Source organism: Haematobia irritans, chromosome 1 (genome assembly GCF_050003625.1).
Source record: "Haematobia irritans isolate KBUSLIRL chromosome 1, ASM5000362v1, whole genome shotgun sequence".
Taxonomy (NCBI): domain Eukaryota; kingdom Metazoa; phylum Arthropoda; class Insecta; order Diptera; family Muscidae; genus Haematobia; species Haematobia irritans.
In genome coordinates, this window is record NC_134397.1 from 241,278,133 (window position 1) to 241,299,652 (window position 21,520).

The following is a 21,520-nucleotide window of genomic DNA, read 5'->3' on the forward strand; positions in this document are numbered from 1 at the left end:
TTTGAAATTGGAATTTGTTTGTACATAAATACCTTTATTAATATATCGTAAAAAGAAAATAAAAACTCGATGAATGAGATATGTGTCCAATTTAATTTATTTGATCTTAGATTTAAAATAAAGACATTTTTACACCTCCCTGGTAAAAATGTCTTTATTTTAAAGAAGTCGCATCTTTGGCTCGGAATCAATACCAAAATCCTTAAGGAAAGCTCAAAATCTTTGGATCCAAGTAAACTTTTTCTTGAGTGTATGGATGGAACTCCTGATGCACAATTATGAACCATCGGAATCAATTAATAAATATCACCTCGAAGTGTACTGCCACAAACAAAAGAAGACGATCCAAATTCAATGCTTTTGGATATCTTTTCTGCATTTGGCTAAAAGAAAAAACATCAATATCACACTGATTCATTAGGTCGAGAGTAGAGTGTCATTTGTTCGACTATGCCTGGCTACAAAAATCCGTTTTAAATCATAAAGATATTAAAAATATTTCTGTTTACCCTAAGTCAGAAAGCGCTTAGGGCATAATAATTTTGAACGATTCCGCTTTAGCCCTACCACAATTACTAGTGTCCAATTTGGCTTTATAATTTCTAACGGTGTAATAAGGGCGGTCAGCATTTCGATCAAGTGAACCTTGGAATAATGGTGGCTGTTATGAAGCATATACAGCAACAACCACATAATGCTTTATGGCAAATGATGGATGGTTCTATGGTTGGATGGCCGTCGTGCTTAATGTAATAAAACGATATGTCTGGATTGCCGCTTTTGCCAAAAACGAGAAAGATGATGATGATGATGTTGATGAGGCATACAGTGACAACAATGACGAGATGTTGTTTTATTTTTCGAGGATGCCAATGACGATGATGATGATGATGCTGGTGCTTGTGCTACTGCTACTGCCGATGGAGATGATTATATGTTACCGGAGTAAACAAAATATTTTAATTGTATTTAAACATTATGAGAATAAACATAATTAATCGGAATGAATGTGGTCTTTGGTTCTCTGATTTCTTCTCTTCGACTATGTGATTGTATGTGGGCGCGTGTGGATCCTTGTTCATTTAAATTCTGGTATTGGCAAAAATACACCTTATATTGAAATAAGTGAGGAAACCCTAGTTATGACATGTCTACCAAATTATACCATCATATCTGTCATATCTGTTCAAACTATTATTAGGAGATCAATATGTGAAAAGTAAACAAAAACTTGAACAATTATATACAGCACTAAGTTCGGCCGGGCCGAATCTTAAATACCCGCCACCATGAACCAAATATTAGGGTTTCCTTTGAAATTTCAGGAGGTCTTGAGGGCTTGAGGACACTTCCAGAAGATAAATTTAAAGATTTCACCTATGAGGACTATATCAGATTCTGGATTTATAAGAGCCATTTTTTTTTGAGTTTTAGAGGAATCATTAACATATCTTGTAAGTGTGCAAGAAAATTATAAAATAACGTCTTGATTTGAAATCTTAAATCTGTAGAGGTATAATCTGGAAATTTTACATTGAGTTTCAAGCAATTTTCATGATCAGTGCGCCTTCTACACCCTCAAGAAGTGAAGTCGGTCTATATGGAGGCATTACCAAATGGACCGATAAAAACTTAATCCGATACACGTTTTTGTGAGCCTAAAATACCAGAATATTTACAATTTCAGGCAAATCAGATAAAAACTACGGTTTCTAGAAACCCAAGGAGTTAAATCGGGAGATAGTTCTTATGGGGGCTATACTAAAATATGGACCGATATTCACCGTTTTCGGCACACCTCATTATGGTCCTGAAATACCTCTATATTTCCAATTTCAGACAAATTGGATAAAAACTACGGTTTCTCTAAGCCCAAGACCCCAAATCGGGAGGTCGTTTTATATGGGGACAATACCAAAACATTGACCGATACTCACAATTTTTGGCACACGTATTTGTGGTCCTACAATACCTATAGATTTCCAATTTCAGGTAAATTGAATAAAAACTGCGGTTTCTATAAGCCCAAGAAGTAAAATCGGGAGATCGGTCTATATGGGGGCTATACCAAAACATGGACCGATACTCACCATTTTTGGCACACCTCTTTATGGTCATAAAATACATCTATATTTCAAATTTCAGGAAAATTGTATATAAACTACGGATTCTTTAAACCCAAGATGTAAAATCGGGAGTTCGGTCTATATAGTACCTCTAGATTTTCAATTTCAGGCAAATTGGATAAAAACTACGATTTCTATAAGCCCAAGACCCCAAATCGGGAGGTCGATTTATATGGGGAGTATATCAAAACCTGGACCGATATAGCCCATCTTCGATCTTTACCTGTTTGCAGACAAAAAACGAGTTTGTGCAAAATTTCAGCACGATTGCTTCATTATTGAAGACTGTAGCGTGATTACAACAGATAGACAGCCAGACAAACGGACAGACGGACATCGTTATATCGTCTTAGAATTTCTCCCTGATCAAGAATATATATACTTTATATAGAAATCGATATTTCGATGTGTTACAAACGGAATGACAAACTTATTATAACCCCGTCACCATTCTATGGTGGTGGGTATAAAAAGTGAATCCACCAGGAAAGAAATTTAGGTTAATTTTACAAAATTTTAACTCAACAGTATTACAAACGCAGAAGTCAGGCCGATTTCACAAACGTAAGTAAATATTTTTCGACAAATTAAAAAAAAAAATAATATTAGAAATTCAGTGAAACCTCCGAAAGGTTGACACCCACGGTCGCCTAAATTTTGTCCACACTTAAGAGGTATCCAGTTATGAGACGTTAATTTTATTTATATTATTTATAGCAAAGTCTCCACGCAACTTTTGGGAGGTGTCTGGTTTTCAGGGTGTCCACGTTGGAGAGGTTTCTCTGCAATTATTTTCATTTTTATACCATAAACCACATAGTAGTCAGGGTATAACTTTGATCTGCCAAAAAAAATGTGCCTACCAGAAATATTGATTTTAGACCCCACGGATCGTGTTGTTATAAATTCTTTTGATGTTGTGTTTCCTGCACATAGTTCCTGCATTTTTCGTATAAACTTTTTATTCTCTTGATAAGTGTATTTCCTACATTTATGTTATGTATTGCCTGACATATGTCCTGTCATCTTACCGTGTCGAAGACTTATTCTAAATCTATAAAGCAGACATGTGCTTGTTTGTTTTTAGTTTTTTCACTCGCTTATTTGGCGCATTGTGAATATTAGGTCTTCAGCTCCTCAGTTAGGTCTGAATCCACATTGTTCTTCTTCTAGATGGTGTTCAAATTCAGATTTTAAACTGTCCATAAGTATTCGGGAGTAAAGTTAGCCGGCTACTTATAATAAGGATATTCCTCGATGGCTTTTACTCGATTATAGCTTGTTTCCATGCCATGTTCATTAACCCTAAACAGCTTATCTACGTCTGAGAGACGTATGCGTTTTTTAATTCTTCGGTCTCCCTCATGGAAATGAGTACCAAAAATATTATTTTTCTGTTACACAATAAATGAAAGTTTAGCCAAAAACATGTTTAAATGATAAACATTCCTATATAGAATCGGTGTAAGTACAAAAATTTAAAACAAAAGATCACAAATTTTGTCCACATGATGACAAACTATGATACGTCCGACAGACGTATGTTTAGCTTATCCGTGACTTTCAGTAGGATAAGCTTTCTGGGTGCTTCTTTCCATCGTTGCCCATGTAACGAAGAAATTCCGGGCAAACGTTGTCATATCCAGCCGCGTTTCCCATTTCCATTTATCAAATGCATTCTTTAATTCATCTTCCGATATTGAAACTGGGTCTTCGAACTCTTCCGGTGTTTGCGAATGCGGTGTATTTGTTGCGATTTCGTCATTTCCATCTTTAAGAATATCTATAAAATATTCACGCCATCTATCCATTATTTCGGTATTATTCTTTAGTAGTTGTCTTTTTATACGCTCCACCATAGGATGGGGGTATACTAACTTTGTGATTCCGTTTGTAACACGTCGAAATATTGCTCTAAGACCCCATAAAGTATATATATATTCTGGGTCGTGGTGAAATTCTGAGTCGATCTGAGCATGTGCGTCCGTCCGTCTGTTGAAATCACGCTAAATTCCGAACGAAATAAGCTATCGACTTGAAACTTGGCACAAGCAGTTGTTATTGATGTAGGTCGGATGGTATTGCAAATGGGTCATATCGGTCCACTTTTACGTATAGCCCCCATATAAACGGACCCCCAAATTTGGCTTGCGATTGCTCTAAGAGAAGCAAATTTCATCCGATCCGGCTGAAATTTGGTACATGGTGTAAGTATATGGTCTCTAACAACCATGCAATAATTGGTCCATATCGGTCCATAATTACATATAGCCCCCATATAAACTGATCCCCAGATTTGGCTTGCGGAGCCGCTAAGAGAAGCAAATTTCATCCGATCCGGTTGAAATTTGGTACATGGTGTTAGTATATGGTCTCTAACAATCACGCAAAAATTGGTCCACATCGGTCCATAATTGTATATAGCCCCCATATAAACCGATCCCCCGATTTGGCTTGCGGAGCCTCTAAGTGATGCAAATTTCATCCGATCCGGCTGAAATTTGGTACATGGTGTAAGTCTATGGCCTCTAACAACCATGCAATAATTGGTCCACATCGGTCCATAATTACATATAGCCCCCATATAAACCGATCGCCAGATTTGGTTTGCGGAGCCGCAAAGAGAAGCAAATTTCATCCGATCCGGTTGAAATTTGGTATATGGTGTCCAACAACCACGCAAAAATTGGTCCACATCGGTCCATAATTGTATATAGCCCCCATATAAACCGATCCCCCGATTTGGCTTGCGATTGCTCTAAGAGAAGCAAATTTCATCCGATCCGGCTGAAATTTGGTACATGGTGTAAGTATATGGTCTCTAACAACCATGCAATAATTGGTCCACATCGGTCCATAATTACATATAGCCCCCATATAAACTGATCCCCAGATTTGGCTTGCGGAGCCGCTAAGAGAAGCAAATTTCATCCGATCCGGTTGAAATTTGGTACATGGTGTTAGTATATGGTCTCTAATGACCATGCAAAAATTGGTCCACATCGGTCCATATTTATATATAGCCCCCATATAAACCGATTACCAGATTTGACCTCCGGAGCCTCTTGGAAGACCAAAATTCATCTGATTCAGTTGAAATTTGGTACGTGATGTAAGTATATGGTATCCAACAACCATGCATGAATTGGTTCATATCAGTCCATAATTATATATAGGCCCCATATAAACCGATCCCCAGATTTGACCTCCGGAGCCCCTTGGAAGAACAAAATTCATCCGATTCGGTTGAAATTTGGTACGTGATGTTAGTATATGGTATCCAACAACCATGCAGGAATTGGTTCATATAAGTCCATAATTATATATAGCCCCCATATAAACTGATCCCCAGATTTAATCTCTGCTGCCTTTTGGAGAAGCAAAATTCATCTGATCTGGTTGAAATTTGGTACGTGGTGGTAATATATGATATTTAACAACCATGCCAAAAGTGGTCCATATCAGTCCATAATCATATATAGCCCCCATATAAACCAATCCCGAGATTTGGTTTTGAAGCCTCTTGGAGGAGCAAATTTCATCCGAGTCAGTTGAAATTTGGTACATTGTGCTAGTATATGGCCGCTAACAACCATGCCTAACTAGGTCCATATTGGTCTATAGTTGTATATAGCCCTCAAATAAATCGATCCCCAATCACAGAAAAATTATTTGTAGACTTACCTATACATAACTTTTTTGTCTAGTATATACCACGCATGGACTAACTCACAATTTAGAAAATGATGTTAAGAAGTTTTAAGATACCACAGCCCAAGTAATTCGATTGTGGATGACAGTCTTTCGTAGAAGTTTCTACGCAATCCATGGTGGAGGGTACATAAGATTCGGCCTGGCCGAACTTACGGCCGTATATACTTGTTTTGCTTCGAATAAACTTTATTGGGCAGTCTCTTGGTCATCGTGGATCCTTCCATAAAATTATAAACACAAGTTTTAAAAATTAATAACCGTAACATTAATCAAGAAAAACACATATAATCATCGTAATGAACATATTCAAAAACGTTTATTTTTATACCCTCCACCATAGGATGGGGGTAGGTTAGGTTAGGTTAGGTATAGCGGCAGCCCGATATTTCAGGCTCACTTAGACTATTCAGTTCATTGTGATACCACAGTGGTGAACTTCTCTCTTATCACTGAGTGCTGCCCGATTCTATGTTCATGTCGATGACAAGGGAACTCCAGAGTCTTTTAATTGATTTGAATTGAGTTGATCAAAAGTTTAAATAATCATTTTTATACCCACCACCATTGAATGGTGATGGGGGTATAATAAGTTTGTCATTCCATGTGTAACACATCGAATTATCTATTTCCGACTATATAAAGTATATATCAGGGAGAAATTCTAAGACGATATAACCATGTCCGTTTGTCTGTCTGTTGTAATCACACTACAGTCTTCAATAATGGCGTTATCGTCCTGAAACTTGGTACAGATTCGTTTTTTGTTTGCAGGCAGGTCAAGTTCGAAGATGGGCTATATCGGTCCAAGTTTTGATATAGTCCCCATATAAACCGACTTCCCGATTTCGGGTCTTGGGCTTATAAAAACCGTAGTTTTCATCCAATTTGCTGATTTTGCTTCTTGGGCTTCTAGAAACTGTATTTACTATCCAATTTGTCTGAAATTGGAAATCTAAAGGTTTATTGGGACCATAAAAAGGTGTGTCGAAAATGGTCCATATCGGTCCATGTTTTGGTATGCCCCCATATAGACCGATCTCCCGATTTTGCTTCTTGGGCGTCTAGAAACTGTATTTTCTATCCGATTTGCCTGAAATTGGAAATCTAGAAGTATTTTGGGACCATAGAGTGGTGTGTCGAAAATTGTCCGTATCGGTCCATGTTTAGGTATAGTCGCCATATAGACCGATCTCCCGATGTTTATTCTTGGGCTTCTATAAACTGTATTTATTACCCGATTTTCCTGAAATTGGAAATCTAGAGGTATTTTGGGACCCCAAATATGTGTGCCGAAATTGAGGTGTATAGTTCCATTTTTGGTATAACCCCCCTATAGATCGATTTTATTGCTTGGGCGTCTAGAGACTATATTTTCTAGCCGATTTGCTTGAAATTGAAAATCTAGAGGTATTTTAAAATCACAAATAGGTGTGTCACAAATGGTGCCTATCGGTCCATATTTTGGTATAGCCTCCATATAGACCGATCTCCCAACTTTACTTCTTTACATCTTCTTTACTTTAATTTGCCGGAAATTAGAAATCTAGAGGTATTTTAGGACCATAAAGAGGAGTGTCTATGTTTTGGTATAGTCTATGTCTATGTTTTGGTATAGCCTCTATATAGACTGATTTCCCGATTTTACTTCTAGAATTCATAGTTTTCACCCAATTCGTCTGAAAGTGGAATTCTAGAGATATTTGAGGAATATTAGGGGGTGGTGAGTATTGGTCCATGTTTTGGTATAGCCCCCATATAGACCTTACTCCCGAATTTATTTCTAGGTCTTCTGGAATCCGGCTGACCACAAATCTATCAGCCAATATGGTGTGTGTCGACCCATGTTTTTGTAAAGCCTCCACATCGACCGATCTCCAGATTTAACTCCTTGGGCTTCTAGAAACCGTAGTTTTTATCCGATTTGGACAAAAATTTAAATATACTGGAATTTTAGACCCTCAAAAATCTGTATCGCATTTATTTTTACCGGTCCATTTGGCAAGTCATCGATATAGACAGATTTAACTTCTTGAGGGTACACCCAAAGAAAAAAATATTTTCCTCCGGAATGAAATTTTAGACAAATGAAATTTACCTTTCGTATAAAGTATTTTCGTTTAGAGCAAACTAATCCAAATTTTTGATAGGCGATTCAACGATTGTCTCTAAAACTTGTGTCAAAAGAAAACTTTGCTTGATTAAAATTTCGTTCCTCGGAAGCTTCTTTCAGGGTATAGTAGTCGCACTGATCATGAAAATTGCTTGAAACTGAAAGTAAAATTTCCAGATTTTACTCATCGTATTAATTTAAATAATGGCGGAAAAATCTGCTGATTTTAGATTTTAAATCAAGGCGTTATTTCATCATAGGCTCGATATGTCAACGATTTATCTAAAACACAAACAAAATTGGTTCTCATAAATCCAGAATCTGATCTAGACTTCATAGGTAGTATCTTTAAATTAATTCTTCGGGAAGCGTATTGGTTGAACTGATTGGCTTGTGAGAAGATTTGTCATCAAACCGCCAAAATGCTATATATTATCAAAGTGAACTTTATATTTGATTCATGGTGGTGGGTATTTAAGATTCGGCCCGGCCGAACTTAATGTATATACTTCGGTCCGGCCGAACTTACTGTATATAATTGTTTCCCTTAATATTGTGTGTTTTTTTGAACTCGTCCACTCACCAAATTGAGGAAAATATTCGAAACAAACATCAAAGAAAGTTATAAATTGCTTCCCCAAATGCATCATTTTTGATTGATTTCAGAGCAGTTAAAATACCTCATGCTCAATAAGAGTAAAAACAGAGTCTTTTAATTGATTTAGTATTCAAAAGTTTAAATAATAATTTTTAGGATTAAAAATGACTATGAGTTATTTCTCCGATTGAACATTTTTAATCTTCTAAGATCTTTAAATCTTTAAATCAATAGTCCTAAATGTTCGAAAATGTTGGTAGGGTATATGCTTGAAGCAGAATATATTTGGGAGTATATGTTACAGGGGCCATCTTTTTAGGGTACATGGATATGAATATTATATCAACAATAAATCAAATTCATACATAATATTAACCATAAATCATATTTCTATATATTCCTTCAAATTCCTTCAAATTCCCTCTGCATTGATTGAGAAACAATATGACATAAAGTCCCATAAATAGAAAATAAATATCTTACATCTCCATTGACAGCGGATATGCAAACAATTGGTGCTTTTGATACATTTTTTTTTTTGTTTTCGTGGCGTACCCAATTTCATGTCCCTGATTGTAACCATATCAATATAATGACTCCTATGTCATTTTTTTATTGGCTGCTGTCACTGCCTGTGGCTGCCATTGTCATCTCGGGTACTCTGTCGAAATGGACATTAATTACATTTGACCAAACAATGGCCACTTTAGTCATAAAATTACAAAAGGCTTAAAACATTTAAGGTCGTTTATTGTTATTTCCTCCCTTATCATTCATATGCCGAATACAAAATATTTTATACAGGAATCTGAATTGCCTCATTGAATTAAAAACAAGGGAAGAAGATTTTTTTTGATAAATATTTTGGGGTAAATTTCAATTTAAGCCAACCAAGTCAAAACAGGACAGCAGGCAGCGGTCCAGTTGACTTTATATAATAATATCATGATCGAAGAGAACTTCCAATTTGTAATAAATTTAAATTGAACATACTTCATTTATTATTCCGTTATCTTAAATTAAAAAAAAATGTTACAGTTTTATTTTAATTTCTTCGAAAACTCAAAAACATTTTTTTTGACAAAATTTTCATTAGAAATAAAATGTTGGCAAAATTTTCTATAAAAATAAAATATTAGCACAAATTTCTATAGAAATAAAATTTTATATAGAAATAAAATTTTGACAAAATTTTCTATAGAAATACAATTTTGACAAATTTTTCTATAGGAATACAATTTTGAAAATAGTTTTGTATAGTAATAGAATTTTCCATAGCAATACAATTTTGACACATTTGCTATAGAAATAACATCTTGACAAAATTGTCTATAGAAAAAAAATTTGACAAAATTTTCTATAGTAATACAATTTTGACAAATTTAGCAAAAAAATTTTGACAACATTTCCTATAGCAACAAAATTTTGAGAAATTTTTCTATAGAAATAAAATTTTGACAAAATTTTCAGTAGGAATAAAATTTTGACAAAATTTTCCATACAATTAAAATGTTGATACAATTTTCTAAAGAAATAAAATGTTGCCAAATCTTCAATAGAAATAAAGTTTTGAGAAAATTCTCAATAGGAATAAAATTTTGACAAAATTTTTAGTAGAAATAAAATTTTGACAAAATTTTCTATAGAATTAAAATGTTGACAAATTTTTCTGTAGAATTAAAATATTGACAAATTTTTCTATAGAATTAAAATGTTGACACATTTTTCTATAGAATTAAAATATTGAAAAATTTTTCTACAGAAATAAAATTTTGACAAATTTTTCTACAGAAATAAAATTTTGACAAAATTTTCTATAGAAATAAAACGTTGCCAAAATTTTCTATAGAAATAAAATATTGACAAAATATTCTATAGAAATAAAATTTTGACAGTATTTTCTATAGAAATAAAATTTTGAGAATATTTTCAATAGAAATAAAATTTTGACAAAATTTTCTATAGAAATAAAATGTTGACAAAATTTTCTATAGAAATAAAATTTTGACAAAATTTTCTATAGAAATAAAATTGTGACAACATTTTATATAGAAATAAAATTTTGACAAAATTTTCTACAGAAATACAATTTTGACAAAATTTTCCATAGAAATAAAAATTTGACAAAATTCTCTTAGAAATAAAATTTTGACAAAATTTTCTATAGATATAAAAATTTGACAAAATTTTCTATAGAAATAAAATTTTGACTATATTTTCTATAGAAATAAAATTTTGACAAATTTTTCTATAGAAATAAAATGTTAACAAAATTTTCCATGGCAATAAAATTTTGGCAACATTTTCTATAGCATAAAAATTTTGAGAAAATAAAATTTTGACAATATTTTCCATAGAAATACAATTTTGACCAATTTTTCTATAGAAATAAAATTTTGACAAAATTTTCCATAGCAATAAAATTTTGACAATATTTTCTACAGAAATAAAATTTTGACAAAATTTTTCAATAGAAATAAAGTTTTGAGAAAATTTTCAAAAGAAATAAAATTTTGACGAAATTTTCTATCGAATTAAAATGTTGACAAATTTTTCTATAGATTTAAAATATTGACAAATTTTTCTACAGAAATAAAATTTCGACAAAATTTTTAATAAAAATAAAATTTTGACAAAATTTTCAATAGAAATAAAGTTTTGAGAAGATTTTCAATGGAAATGAAATTTTGACAAAATTTTCTATAGAAATAAAATTTTGACAAAATTTTCTATAGAAATAAAAATTTTGACAATATTTTCTATAGAGTTAAAATGTTGACAAATTTTTCTATAGATTTAAAATATTGACAAAATTTTCTATAGGAATAACATTTTGAGAATATTTTCAATAGAAATAAAATTTTTAAAAAAATTTCTATAGAATTAAATTGTTGACAAATTTTTATACAGAAATTAAATTTTGAAAACTTTTTCAATAGAAACATAAAATTTTGACAAAACTTTCTATAGAAATAACATTTTGACAAAATTTTCTATAGAAATAAAATTTTGACAAAATTTTCTATAGAAATAAAAATTTTGACAAAATTTTCTATAGAAATAAAAATTTGACAAAATTTTCTATAGAAATAAAAATTTGAGAAAATTTTCTATAGAAATAAAAATTTTGACAAAATTGTCCATAGAAATAAAATATTGACAAAATTTTCTATAGAAATAAAATTTTGACAGTATTTTCTATAGAAATAAAACTTTGAGAATATTTTCAATAGAAATAAAATTTTGAAAAAATTTTCAGTTGAAATAAAATTTTGACAAAATTTTCTATAGAATTAAAATGTTGACAAATTTTTCTATAGAATTAAAATATTGACAAATTTTTCTATAGAATTAAAATGTTGACACATTTTTCTATAGAATTAAAATATTGAAAAATTTTTCTACAGAAATAAAATTTTGACAAATTTTTCTACAGAAATAAAATTTTGACAAAATTTTCTATAGAAATAAAATGTTGACAAAATTTTGTATAGAAATAAAATATTGAAAAATTTTCTATAGAAATAAAATTTTGACAGTATTTTCTATAGAAAAAAAATTTTGAGAATATTTTCAATAGAAATAAAATTTTGAAAAAATTTACTATAGAAATAAAATTGTGACAAAATTTTCTATAGAAATAAAAATTTTAAAAAAATTTTCTATAGAAATAAAAATTTGACAAAATTTTCTATAGAAATAAAATTTTTACAAAATTTTCTATAGAAATAAAATTGTGACAACATTTTATATAGAAATAAAATTTTGACAAAATTTTCTACAGAAATACAATTTTGACAAAATTTTCCATAGAAATAAAAATTTGACAAAATTCTCTTAGAAATAAAATTTTGGCAAAATTTTCTATAGATATAAAAATTTGACAAAATTTTTATAGAAATAAAATTTTGACTATATTTTCTATAGAAATAAAATTTTGACAAATTTTTCTATAGAAATAAAATGTTGACAAAATTTTCCATGGCAATAACATTTTGGCAACATCTTCTGTAGCATAAAAATTTTGAGAAAATAAAATTTTGACAATATTTTCCATAGAAATAAAATTTTGACCAATTTTTCTATAGAAATCAAATTTTGACAAAATTTTCCATAGCAATAAAATTTTCACAATATTTTCTACAGAAATAAAATTTTGACAAAATTTTTCAATAGAAATAAAATTTTGACGAAGTTTTCTATCGAATTAAAATGTTGACAAATTTTTCTATAGATTTAAAATATTGACAAATTTTTCTACAGAAATAAAATTTCGACAAAATTTTTAATAAAAATACAACTTTGACAATACTTTCTACAAAAATAAAATTTTGACAAAATTTTCAATAGAAATAAAGTTTTGAGAAGATTTTCAATGGAAATGAAATTTTGACAAAATTTTCTATAGAAATAAAATGTTGACAAAATTTTCTATAGAAATAAAAATTTTGACAATATTTTCTATAGAATTAAAATGTTGACAAATTTTTCTATAGATTTAAAATATTGACAAAATTTTCTATAGAATTAAAATGTTGACAAATTTTTATACAGAAATTAAATTTTGAGAACATTTTCAATAGAAACATAAAATTTTGACAAAATTTTCTATAGAAATAACATTTTGACAAAATTTTCTATAGAAATAAAATTTTGACAAAATTTTCTATAGAAATAAAAATTTGACAAAATTTTCTATAGAAATAAAAATTTTGACAAAATTTTCTATAGAAATAAAAATTTGACAAAATTTTCTATAGAAATAAAAATTTGAGAAAATTTTCTATAGAAATAAAAATTTTGACAAAATTGTCCATAGAAATAAAATATTGACAAAATTTTCTATAGAAATAAAATTTTGACAGTATTTTCTATAGAAATAAAACTTTGAGAATATTTTCAATAGAAATAAAATTTTGAAAAAATTTTCAGTTGAAATAAAATTTTGACAAAATTTTCTATAGAATTAAAATGTTGACAAATTTTTCTATAGAATTAAAATATTGACAAATTTTTCTATAGAATTAAAATGTTGACACATTTTTCTATAGAATTAAAATATTGAAAAATTTTTCTACAGAAATAAAATTTTGACAAATTTTTCTACAGAAATAAAATTTTGACAAAATTTTCTATAGAAATAAAATGTTGACAAAATTTTGTATAGAAATAAAATATTGAAAAATTTTCTATAGAAATAAAATTTTGACAGTATTTTCTATAGAAAAAAAATTTTGAGAATATTTTCAATAGAAATAAAATTTTGAAAAAATTTACTATAGAAATAAAATTGTGACAAAATTTTCTATAGAAATAAAAATTTTAAAAAAATTTTCTATAGAAATAAAAATTTGACAAAATTTTCTATAGAAATAAAATTTTTACAAAATTTTCTATAGAAATAAAATTGTGACAACATTTTATATAGAAATAAAATTTTGACAAAATTTTCTACAGAAATACAATTTTGACAAAATTTTCCATAGAAATAAAAATTTGACAAAATTCTCTTAGAAATAAAATTTTGGCAAAATTTTCTATAGATATAAAAATTTGACAAAATTTTTATAGAAATAAAATTTTGACTATATTTTCTATAGAAATAAAATTTTGACAAATTTTTCTATAGAAATAAAATGTTGACAAAATTTTCCATGGCAATAACATTTTGGCAACATCTTCTGTAGCATAAAAATTTTGAGAAAATAAAATTTTGACAATATTTTCCATAGAAATAAAATTTTGACCAATTTTTCTATAGAAATCAAATTTTGACAAAATTTTCCATAGCAATAAAATTTTCACAATATTTTCTACAGAAATAAAATTTTGACAAAATTTTTCAATAGAAATAAAATTTTGACGAAGTTTTCTATCGAATTAAAATGTTGACAAATTTTTCTATAGATTTAAAATATTGACAAATTTTTCTACAGAAATAAAATTTCGACAAAATTTTTAATAAAAATACAACTTTGACAATACTTTCTACAAAAATAAAATTTTGACAAAATTTTCAATAGAAATAAAGTTTTGAGAAGATTTTCAATGGAAATGAAATTTTGACAAAATTTTCTATAGAAATAAAATGTTGACAAAATTTTCTATAGAAATAAAAATTTTGACAATATTTTCTATAGAATTAAAATGTTGACAAATTTTTCTATAGATTTAAAATATTGACAAAATTTTCTATAGAATTAAAATGTTGACAAATTTTTATACAGAAATTAAATTTTGAGAACATTTTCAATAGAAACATAAAATTTTGACAAAATTTTCTATAGAAATAACATTTTGACAAAATTTTCTATAGAAATAAAATTTTGACAAAATTTTCTATAGAAATAAAAATTTGACAAAATTTTCTATAGAAATAAAAATTTTGACAAAATTTTCTATAGAAATAAAAATTTGACAAAATTTTCTATAGAAATAAAATTTTGACAAAATTTTCTATAGAAATAAAATTGTGACAAAATTTTATATAGAAATAAAATTTTGACAAAATTTTTTAGGCGGGCTTCATTTAACAAGGAAGCTTTTAGTAAAACTCACCTTAAGACAACAAAAATGGGCAAAATAAAAAGAAAACTTATTTGAAACTATTCAAGAGGCTTTGCAGCATATGCTGAATTTAACTTCAGAATTTTTACTTGCTTAGTTCTCTTGCTTTTGTGTCATTAACATTGAAAATTTAATCAGCTGGCAAAAAAATTGGGGCATTAGATGGTTAATATATATTATTTGCTGAAGAACATCTCAAGAAGTAGTCATAAGGTTATGCCTTGATGTCATAATATATGCATATCACAAGCGTCCGTCTAGCTCATTTAAATAACTGGAGTTTGCACTACTTTCAGATCACAAGTTGCGGATACATACCGTTTATTTCGTCCAAAAACACACAAAATTAACACTACTTTACATTAACTGCACCTGACAAACTTGATGTAATACTTTTGGCAAAAATTCACCATAGGGTAGGTAGGCATCAAATCTTTTTAAGCAATTTGATGACATTGACATAGATAATATAACGTTTGTAATATATTAAGGCGGTCGACTATCCGCAATATGTCTGCATTGGAGTCATCCATCAATTTTCCCATCATATCATCGTAGATAATAGAAATGTTTATTTTTTTCTTGAAATTTCATGCAAAATTTTTAAAAGAGTCTGTCTTTTGTGTGAGACGCCTAATTGAGATTTAATGATGTGTAAAAATACCAAGACAAATTTACATTAAAGCTATGACTGGTGTTGATTACCGAGAATCACTTGGCAGCCAGCAGTAGCACCACCACCTCATTGGAGTCATAATCTATTATGGTGGAAGTAAACACTAAATGGTGGATGGGAAATTCAAGAGACTATGTTGCCTTACGGTTTATGTGTTGCTAGATATCTATGATGGCTGGCATAGATGTAGCAGTACATCATTGTTGCCCGGGTATAGAAGTGCAATTTTCTTAGCTTACGTGGGACTTCAGGAGTTTAAAAATATTTTTTAGTTAGAGTATGGTTGATCCCACGTGATTCATGTGAACACATTTCATCATCCATCAAGGACGAGTCAAACAAACTGCCACTCTTGCAAGAGTAAACATCTTCAAGTACCACAAAATCGTGGAATATTTAACTATAATTCCCACTTCCACTTCAAACTTAAAAGTAGGCTACTTTAAAAAAAAAAAAAAAAAATAAATAATATTTGATTTATGTTTGTCCGTTTGTCTGGTCTCCTTTACCGTTTCGCCATCAACGTTTGTACGTCCTTTATACGTATAACATGTTTGTAAGTTTTATCAGCATCATTATCATTATGATTCGTTTATTTAAAGAAAAGTATCAAAAGGCAGAAAGTTTTAAAATAATTCTCCTTTTCAGTCCTCATTTACTTTGATGTGTTTTTATTGCGTATTTATGAATAAAACATATCAGTCGATATGAATTGCTGTGGTTTGCAAAAACATGACAGGACATCCATAAGTAGAATAAGGAAGAACACACACATATATGCCTACATATGAAACCGGAAATATATTTAATAAAAATGTGGACTTATGATCCTTCTTAGTGAATATGGGTTAATTCTTAAAAATGGACGAGTTTCATTTCTTATATTAATTCTGACAAATGTAACCACATTGTAGCGGTTCACTACATGAACAATTTTTTTACCCTTCGCCACACTGTGGAACAAGGTATTATAAGTTAGTGCATATGTTTGCAATACACAGAAGGAGACGATATAGACATATGGTGTCTTTGACAATATTGCTCAGGGCCTGAGTCGATATAGCCATATCCGTCTGTCTGTGAACACATTTTTGTTGTCAAAGTTCAGGTGAAAGTTTTGGTCCAATCGAATTTGGCATAAGTTTCTGTTTTGTGTCAGAATATAAACCTCTTGATTTTGGAAGAAATTGGTTCATATTTAGATATAGCTACCATATATATCTTTAACCTATATAGTAACCTTTCGATTTACGTCATCACGGTTTACGTTGTTTCGATTTACGTCGTCAAATTTTTTGTTCCATCAAACTTCGATTTACGTCGCCATTCGATTTACGTCGTTGATTTTTGCCCACTTTACGCCTTCCATAAGTAAAATAAGTATCAACGATGATACATCAAAAAAATTTTTTTGCGAAATTACTGAATTACTTTTATTTTTGAAGTTTTTTATTATGTACACGTATATGGAAATGGAGTAAGTATGAGCAATTTTTAATTCGGTTTACGTCGTTTCGATCAACGTCGTCAAATTCCGCAACCAATCACGACGTAAATCGAGGGATTACTGTACACATTCAATTGCTTCCGCATGAATTTAGCTTGTTTCCGCAATAATTGATTCGGCTTCCTTCCGCACATTTGCGGCATTTTAGGTTGCTTTCGCAATAGAAAATTCGACAATCACCCCATTTCTGGATTCACTCGCACAAAGTCTTTCGGCTTCCTTCCGCAATTATTCTATATATTATTTCTATAGAAAATTATGTCCAAATTTTATCTTTATAGAACATTTTCTCCAAATTTTGTTTCTATGGAAAATTTTCTCCAAATTTTATCTCCATTGGAAATTTTGTCACAATTCTATTTCTAGAATATATTTTGAAGAAATTTTATTTATATTGAAAATTTTGTCAACATTTTATTTATATAGAAAATTTTGTCAAAATTATATTTATATAGAAATTTTTCTCAAAATTTTGTTTCTATAGAAATTTTTCTCAAAATTTTATTTCTATTGAACATTTTCTCAAAATTTTATTTCTATGAAAAATTTTGTCAACACTTTATGTCTATAGAAAATTTTGTTAAAATTTTATTTCTATAGAAAATTTTGTCAAAAATTTATTTTTATAGAAAATTTTGCAAAAATTTTATTTCTAAAGAAAATTTAGTCAAAATTTTATTTCAATAGAAAAATTTCTCAAAATGTTATTTTGGAAAATTTTATCCAAATTTTATTTCTATAGAAAATTTTGTCATAATTTTATTTCTATAGAAAATTTTGTCAAAAATTTGTTTTTATAGAAAATTTTACCATAATTTTATTTCTATAGAAAATTTTGTCAAAATTTTATTTCTATGAAAATTTTCTCCAAATTTTATTTCTATAGAAACTTTTGTCAAAATTCTATTTCCATTGGAAATTGGGTCGAAATTTTATTTGTAGAGAACATTTGGTCGAAATTTTATTTCTATACTATTTTGGCAAAATTTTATTTCTACAGAAAATTTTGTCAAAATTTTATTTCTATAGAAATTTTCTCGAAATTTTATTTCGATAGAAAATTTTGTCAAAAATTTGTTTTTACAGAAAATTTTACCAAAATTTTATTTCTATAGAAATTTTTTCTCAAAATTTTATTTCTATAGAGAATTTTGTCAAAATTTTATTTCTATCGAAAATTTTGTCAAAATTTTATTTCTATCAAAATTTTCTCCAAATTTTATTTCTATAGAAATTTTTTCTATTTCTATAGAAAATTTTGTCAAAATTTTATTTCTATAGAAAATTTTGTCAAAATTTTATTTCTATAGAAAATTTTGTCAAAATTTTATTTCCATTGGAAATTTTGTCAAAATTTTATTTCTATAGAAAATTTTGTCAAAAATTTGTTTTTATAGAAAATTTTACCAAAATTTTATTTCTGTAGAAAATATTGTCAAAATTTTATTTTTATTAAAAATTTTGTCAAAATTTTATTTTTATTAAAAATTTTGTCAAAATTTTATTTCTGTAGAAAAATATGTCAATATTTTAAATCTATTTGTCAACATTTTAATTTTATAGCAAATTTCGTCAAAATTTTATTTCTCTTGAAAATGTTCTCTAAACTTTATTTCTATAGAGAATTTTGTCAAAATTTTATTTCTATCGAAAATTTTGTCAAAATTTTATTTCTATCAAAATTTTCTCCAAATTTTATTTCTATAGAAATTTTTTCTATTTCTATAGAAAATTTTGTCAAAATTTTATTTCTATAGAAAATTTTGTCAAAATTTTATTTCCATTGGAAATTTTGTCAAAATTTTATTTCTATAGAAAATTTTGTCAAAAATTTGTTTTTATAGAAAATTTTACAAAAATTTTATTTCTGTAGAAAATATTGTCAAAATTTTATTTTTATTAAAAATTTTGTCAAAATTTTATTTTTATTAAAAATTTTGTCAAAATTTTATTTTTATTAAAAATTTTGTCAAAATTTTATTTCTGTAGAAAAATATGTCAATATTTTAAATCTATTTGTCAACATTTTAATTTTATAGCAAATTTCGTCAAAATTTTATTTCTCTTGAAAATTTTCTCTAAACTTTATTTCTATTGAAAATTTTGTCAAAATTTTATTTCTGTAGAAAATATTGTCAAAATTTTATTTCTATAGAAAATTTTTTCAAAATTTTATTTCTATAGAAACTTTAGTCAAAATTTTATTTCCAATGAAAATTTTGTCAAAATTTTATTTTAGAGAATATTTTGTCAAAATTTTATTTCTATGGAAAATTTTCTCAAAATTTTATTTCTATGGAACATTTTGTAAAAATTTTAGTTCCATTGGAAATTTTGTCGAAATTTTATTTCTATGGAAAATTTTGTTAAAATTTTAATTCTATAGAAAATTTTCTCAAAATTTTAATAAAAATAAAATTTTCTCAAAATTTTATTTCTATAGAAAATTTTCTCCAAATATAAAAAATTTTGTCAAAAGTTTATTTCTATAAAAAATTTTCTCAACATTTTATTTCTATGAAAATTTTCTCCAAATTTTATTTCTACGAAAATGTTCTCCAAATTTTATTTCTTTAGAAACTTTTGTCAAAATTTTATTTCCGTTGGAAATTTTGTCGAAATTTTATTTTAGAGAATATTTTGTCAAAATTTTATTTCTATGGAAAATTTTCTCAAAATTTTATTTCTACGGAACATTTTGTAAAAATTTTAGTTCCATTGGAAATTTTGTCGAAATTTTATTTCTAGAGAATATTTTGTCGAAATTTTATTTCTGTGGAAAATTTTGTCGAAATATAATTTCTATGGAAAATTTTCTCAAAATTTTATTTCTATAGAAAATATTCTCAAAATTTTATTTCTATGAAAATTTTGTCGAAATTTTATTTCTATGAAAAATTTTCTCAAAATTTTATTTCCATAAATTTCTCAATATTTTATTTCCATAAATTTCTCAAAATTTTATTTATTTAGAAATTTTTTGTCAAAATTTTATATCTATAGAAAATTTTGTCAAAATTTTATATCTATAGAAAATTTTCTCAAAATTTTATTTCTATAGAAAATTTTCTCAAAATTTTATTTCTATAGAAAATTTTGTCAAAATTTTATTTCTTAGAAAATTTTCTCAAAATATAAAAAATTTTGTCAACGTTTTATTTATTAGAAAATTTTCTCAAAATATAAAAAATTTTGTCAAAATTTTATTTCTAAAAATTTCTCAAAATTTTATTTCTTTAGAAATTTTTTGGCAACATTTTATTTTTTTAGCAATTTTTGGTCAAAATTTTATTTCTATGGAAAATTTTGTCAAAATTTTATTTCTATAGAAAATTTTGTTATAATTTTATTTCTATTGAAAATTTTGTCAAAAATTTATTTTTTTTTTTAAATTTATTTCTATCGAAAATTTTGTCAAAATCTTATTTCTATAGAAGATTTTGTCAAAATATTTTTTCTATCGAAAGTTTTGTGAAAATTTTATTTCTATGGAAAATGTTGTGAAAATTTTATTTTCATAGCAAATGTTGTCAATAATTTATTTCTACAGAAAATTTTGTCAAAATTTTATATCTATGGAAAATTTTCTGCAAATTTTATTTCTATAGAATTTTTTTTGTTAAAAATTTATTTCTATAGAAAACTTGGTTAAAATTTTATTTCTATAGAAATTTTTCTCATAATTTTATTTTTATAGAAAATGTTGTCATAATTTTATTTCTATAGAAAATTTTGTCAAAATTTTATTTCTATAGAAAATTTTGGCTCAAAGATTTTTTGTTCTTAAAATACGTATGAGATTTTTCTTAGCATAGAAGGCGCATTATCTGACACAATTTTTTTTCCTTTACCAAAGGTCGATTTTCCTTTTCGAAGGACGTGTTTTGTCCTTAGTGCTAGTACTGCAACCAACTACAAACTTACTCTGTGTTTATAAAACGAAAGCCTCTTAGTTCAGCGGGGGAATGCTAAATTAAGTTGAACTTATTCATACCGAGGTGAACCATATTTGCATAAGCATAAAGATTTCATTTCCTTGAAATAAAAATTCCAGGTGCTTTCCTCTGGTAGAAACTTAATTTTCTAGACCAAAAGTTTATCAACTTTTCATGGAAGTGGTTTTGACCTTAGAGTTAAATGATCATATGCTTTTTCCGCGTGTATTTAAATCCCTTCACTTTTGCTTGGTATGACCACCTTTCGAATTGATTAAAATCTCACC